A 6,610-nucleotide genomic window follows, 5' to 3' on the forward strand; every position below is an offset into this window, starting at 1 on the left:
AAGGTTCATGGCTAGTGTATGTGTTGGCTTTGCCCCTCCTAGCCATAGAACCATCAATTTATTGCTTTTTATTTTAATTGTCTCCCTTTCCCTAAAGCCAAGTAGAGTAACCCTTGTAAGAGTGACTCTCTGGTCAAGTAGGGAAGCTCATATTATGATGCATCCCTCGGGCTAAGTAGAGAAACCTACTTGTGAGTCTCTCTTTAGCTTTATCCCCTTTCTTTTACTTTATTTTTATTTCAGCATTTTTTTTCTTTATTTATTTAATTTTTTTTAATTGCGTGGGTTGTTTATTTTCAGTTATTTATTATTTAATTTTAATTGCGTGGCTTGCGTCTTTAAATTCTTAGATGACGAATGGTTAGGACGTTATTTTAGATACATATGTTTAGGACGGTAATTAGAATTAGATCACAACCATTAATCGGTTCACTTTTGCATTATTAAAAGGAATAAAAAAAAATAAAGTGGCTGCTTTCCCTATGTTCGACCCGTAGCTACACTGATCCATACGCTTGCAGTTACATTTAAAATCTCAAACAAGTTTTGGCGCCATTGCCGGGGAGACAGTTCCATGTTATTTTTCACTTTCTTTTGGTAAATCGGAGTGCTTTGTTTGCTTTGTTGTGTTTTTTCTTTTTCTTTTATTAAATTCCTAAGAAGAACAACTTGCAATAATAGTTGTATCAGTGGAGGTCGCTATGCCTCATAGTATGATAAAGACAGGTTTTGCCCTATAGCAGTACCTCAGGAATTGACCTGAGGAACCCCGGATCCCTGTCAGTAAGCTCTCAAAAAGAAAAAAAAATAATAATAATAAAATAAAATCAAAAAAATCAAAAAAATATTAAAAAATCATTAAAAAAAATTCTATCCATTCTTTTGTGCTTGTATTACTCTAGTTGTGGGTAGTTTTCTGTTGCATGAGTGCTAGGTGGGTACGTAATACTAAGAATCGGTTAGAAAGAAGAGATCCAACAAGTAGTGACCCTATACGTTTTCTCTCTTTAAAACCCTTCAATATGAGAGACCAACAGCAAAACCCTTCACCTAAATCTCTGAAAGATAGGTTCTACCCTGCTTGAACAGCCCAACCTTCCTGCATAGTTCTACCACAAGCCCAGGGCAATAATTTNTTATTTTTATTTCAGAATTTTTTTTCCTTTATTTATTTATTTATTTTTTAATTGCGTGGGTTGTTTATTTTCAGTTATTTATTTATTTAATTTTAATTTCGTGGCTTGCGTCTTTAAATTCTTAGATGACGAATGGTTAGGACGTTATTTTTAGGACGGTAATTAGAATTAGATCACAACCATTAATCAGTTCACTTTTGCATTATTAAAAGAAATAAAAAATAAAGTGGTTGCTCTCCCTGTGTTCGACCCGTAGCTACACTGATCCGTACGCTTGCGGTTACATTTTAAATCTCAAACAGCGCCTCACAAAAATCCAAGTTTTCCTGTACTCTGCTAGCTGAACCAGCTAGCCGGTTGGCAGTAGGGTATCCTACCAGTTTGCCCATTTTCAAGTTAGTTCCCATCCTAACCTTTGGGTTCTTAAATCCACCCATTATAGGGCTGGTTCCACTAATTTTCTTGGCCATTTAATACCCCTAACATGGCCATTGGATTTGCTAAATTCTCTCTCCTATTGCTATAGCAAGAGAGCCTATTGTCCATATGCCAGCTGGGTCCTAACACTTGGGCATTCAGCTACTTCTAATTTAGGGTATTATGATTTCCCCCCTCCTTACAAATTTTTTGTCCTTGAAATTTGTAGGGTTGTTCATTATCGAGGAGCAATCTCGTTTACTTTATTACCATTCTCATCCACTGAGTTGCATCATCAAATTTTACTCAGTGTTACTAGCATGGCCATATGTCTTGGTAGTACTAGTTGATTTCAGCAACACATAACACACCCATTTGACCATACTGATCCCTTATCCATTCATGTCTTAATTTCCTCGAGAACTGTAAATTCAACATGCCACTCTACTTCCTATTCTCTAATATCAACCCTATTATATCTCCCTGCATATAATTATTATTTCTATCTGGCCCATGTATCTTTACTAGGGTATTCAAATCCGATCTCTGTAAGGATTTATAAAGTCCTAGATTTTCACATTGATTTTGTATTAGTTGATCCATTGTTTCACTTTTTTCACTTAATGAGAACCATACATGTAGATTCCATTTCCGTATCATTTCTCCCAAGTCATATTATTAATCATATTATAATATATCTCCTTTTCGTTTATTTTAAAGATTCCATCAAATACCCAAGATAATAACATCATTTACCTGGCTTCACAATTTTTAGGCTTTTGACTTCATATCACCATACATATACACATACTTAGTGTATCATTCATTTCTCTTATGAAATCAAATTTTCATGGCTCTATTCACACTGTTTGACCTCACACTACAATCAAGCATGCTAAGTATTCTCATTATTCCACCAATGTCCTATTATCTGCAATCCACTATAATTCAAAATTTATATCACCACAATTCCAAATATCATACTTTAACTTTCATATATTTTCTTTACCTACATCAGGTGTATATATTAATGATTAGATAATTCAGGTCCATAATGCTTCTTCACATTCTTACCTTATAGATTTAATTTTATTTTCCTTTAATCACCCATACAACTTGATCTCAAATCTTCTCGTTTGGTTTTGTTATCATTCTTACTATTTCATATTTTCGATACTGACCTTGCCGCTTGATCCAGTAGCAATGTCGGATTTATTAGGTAGCACAATTTAGGTATCAGCTTCCCAATACCATTCTCACTTGTTTACAAGGGGAACATTATTTCTACCTCATCTGCATTTTTGGTACTTACAACCGAGGTCGCCGTGAATACCACTCCTAATCAATGATAATTGCAGATGAACTCATTTTTGCCCTTTTTCACGACTCAAGGACAGTCAGTGAAGCAAAGGATCGTGTCTAGAATCATTGTATAATGTCATTCATGCAGTGCCATTTGGAATTGATACCTCTTTATACCGACACCATTCTTATCCTTATTTCCACAATTTACACACATGATACAACTTCCATGTTTAGGCCATTGTGAAGTCTTGGTATGCTTCACAACCTTTGCCTAGCTTCTCTTTCATCTGAGGTATCGATATCACCACCCTTTGTAGCCTTCTTCACCTTACTTCCTTAGGTAGTAAGTCTGCACATCTCACATGAGCTCTGCAGGCGGGTAGCCACTCTATGCCCAACACAATCATCAAAATCCTTCATATCTAACCTGCTTAATTGAGTCATCAAGTCCCATCCAAGTATGTGGGCGGAACATGGCAACTTGTATCATCACTAGTAGAATACAAACTATCAACTTGTGTACTAGACTCTTTAACCTAAGCAGTTCAGCAGCAGACAATCATAACATAACAAAGTGATGCATCAAATTTTCAACAATGCATATGAGAGTGTCAACTAAGTGAGAATGCACTAGATACTCAACATTGCACATTATGAGTTCATCAATGAATGGGACATACTAGGTATCAGTATTGCATATGAGGATTTCATCTTTGTCAACAGCATACCTGTGACTACCTCAGATGTAGTCTTGGCTACTCCCACTGCTATCATTTGCTAATGCCCCTTCTTGCATTCCAATACCTTGTTGCATTTGAACCGGATGACTAGTATTTGATGTTGAAGGATTTATATGTGAGTCCTTTGAATTCCTCTGAAGGCAATACTTAGCTATATGCCCGAACTGGTTACATGCAAAACACTGCTTTTTTTTTTATGGGGGCATGATCTAGCCATATACCCAAATTGATCACATATAAAACACTGCTTGGCTTGTGGACATGATCTAGCTTTATGTCTAAATTGTTTATATGCAAAGCACTTCTATGGACCTACTTGCTGAGATACTGATGCTACTGGCCTAGGTTGTTCTAATGCTTAGCCAACTTCTGGTATACTAATTTGTAGTGCAACTAGATGTGTCTCTGGAATAGTGTCACTAATACTGGCAGTATTGGTTACTGCACAATAAGGGGTTGTACCTTAGGTATCTCCCTGGAACGAATAGCTGTGGCTATTACAGTCATCATCTCCTTATGTTGTTACTGTATTTCTCTTAGTTGTTGTTGTAGACTTTGTTGGATGCCTTGCATCACACCATTGACCATGGCAACCACATCCTGAGTTGTCATCACAGGTGGTGTAGGAGGTGGCACAAGTGATGTAGCTGTTATTAGATCTTCACCATCATGTTCAAATTCATGTGAAGGGTTAAGATTTACCTTCCAGGTGCAACTGTGCTTTCGTAATTGTGGGTCATCTTGGGGATAGGCACACTTCGACATTTGGAAATTTCCTGTGAAATGAACAGGTCGATTAATCTCCCAAACGATTAATGCATACCATATGACTACACGACATGCAACTCACACACAATAGTAATAGACAATTAATGGTAAATAGGAGTCCTCTGCTTAGTCCACTTGTAGATGGCACCAACTGACACCAACCTAATTCTCAGATCTTAATTTGTAATATAATTATACTTATATAATTCCAAGTGTTCTTATCTTGTTACCTTTTTATTTGTTCAACTACATTATGATTTATGCTCTTTCAATTATTGTTAGTGAACGACTTTTGCATCTAGGCTAGTCTCCTAAGGTGTGCACTAAAAGTTATGCAATTATCTTAAAATTTTTTAAATATTTATCCTAATAATCACCAGTATATCCTACAATCTAGTGCATTTGTGAATTAACACATAGTATTATGCTCTGATACGATTCTGTCACACCCTGCCTCAATTTTAGCCAAGGTATGTGGCACTGGACACCTATATCTAGTCAACCTAACCCTTCAGGATCATAGATGTAGTATCTTAATTTCACAAATGCCATCAAGACCACAACTAAAATCAATTTACGCTAATAAAATCATATAAATAACATTGGTGATGTACTAAAATGATAAATTACATTATACAAATTTTTCATATCTTTAAACAACCACAAGTTACAATATTACCTATTACACAATCCATAATATATATACATCAAGAAGGAAGAACTGAAATAACAAAAGTGATGTCCATCAACATCTTGGTGTCTCGTAGACACAAGCCTCACAACCGCTGTCGATGTCCATTCCTGCCTCAGCACCGATTTCACCATCTCAAACTAGTAATCAACGAGGGGTGAGCTTCACAAGCCTAGTGAGGGGTGTACATGCAAGCACATGCAAACAAATGATGCAATGAATGCTCAAACAAATTAGATGATGCTTATGATATAGTTTTAGCAAACAATACCTAGCAAACAATTACTGAATCTAAGATAGTGTATTAGTGCTATTGCAACATAGGTCACATCCCTTGGACTGTTATCCTACACATTGGTCACCTAGAGATACAAGCTAGTGTGAGTTACGAGCTTGTAGGTCCCGGTATCCTACACATCGGTCACTCCGTAAACCCCTAATGAATAATCCCTAACAGCCATGGTCCCGAGATCCTACACATTGGTTACCCATGGCTGTAGACAACCACGGTCCTGGTATCCTACATAACAATCACCCGTGCTACATCATACCACTCATTGGGATTAGCCAGTACCTAACCCCTTTGTTACGGTCCTGAAAGAACTCAACCCCATAAATCAGCTTACAAGGTAAGAGGACCTAAGACCATATCGACCCACATCAATTCTCATAGAAAACAGATGTGGGATCAGCCCCCACAAACTGATATGGGATCATAACATGCCATCATGCTTTTGAACCCAATATCCATGGCAGCCCACTTCGGATCAAGTAGCCATTTCTAGGCGACTCTCACTTTGCTCCAGGGTTTCTTCCTGGAAGTAGGTAGCCCTTTCCTAGCAACTCTCACTCTGGCACCAAGTCACCCCTTTCGCACATGGGTTCGGCCAAGGATCGGCTGCTTTGACACCACTGTTACAGTCCTAGAAGAACTTGACCAAGGTTTCTTCCTAGTGGCAAGTAGCCCTTTCCTAGCGGCTCTCACTCTGGCACCAAGTCACCCCTTTCACACTTGGGTTGGGCTAAGGCTCGGCTGCTCTAATACCACTGTTACGGTCCTAGAAGAACTCAACCCCATAAACCAGCTTACAAGGTGAGGGGACCCAAGACTATATCAATCCACATCAATTCTCATAGAAAATCGATGTGGGATCAGCCCTCATAAGCTGATATAGGTTCGTTGATATGTATTCAAATTTGGAAGAGACAAAATAGGAATAAAAGAGAGAAAATAAGAGAGAAGGAATAGAATGGGATTGGCCTTAGCGTAATTGGGAGGTTGCTAACCTTAGTTTTGGCTAATTGGGAGGGAGCCAACCTCAATTTCTTAAGAAAGATTTTAAGGATTAAACTTCTTACCTTTTATTCCAATAGCATCCTATTAAATAGGTACATAAGAGAAGTTATCCATAACTACTATAACTCCTACTAACCCCACAACTCAATGTACACACTATAACTCACAACACACACTCCATAAAAACTTACCACTAATCCATGTTGACTCAACCACTTAATTCTAACTAACCTAAAATAATAAAATATTACTCTAT

The sequence above is a fragment of the Macadamia integrifolia genome, chromosome 11, assembly GCF_013358625.1.
Source record: "Macadamia integrifolia cultivar HAES 741 chromosome 11, SCU_Mint_v3, whole genome shotgun sequence".
NCBI lineage: Eukaryota > Viridiplantae > Streptophyta > Magnoliopsida > Proteales > Proteaceae > Macadamia > Macadamia integrifolia.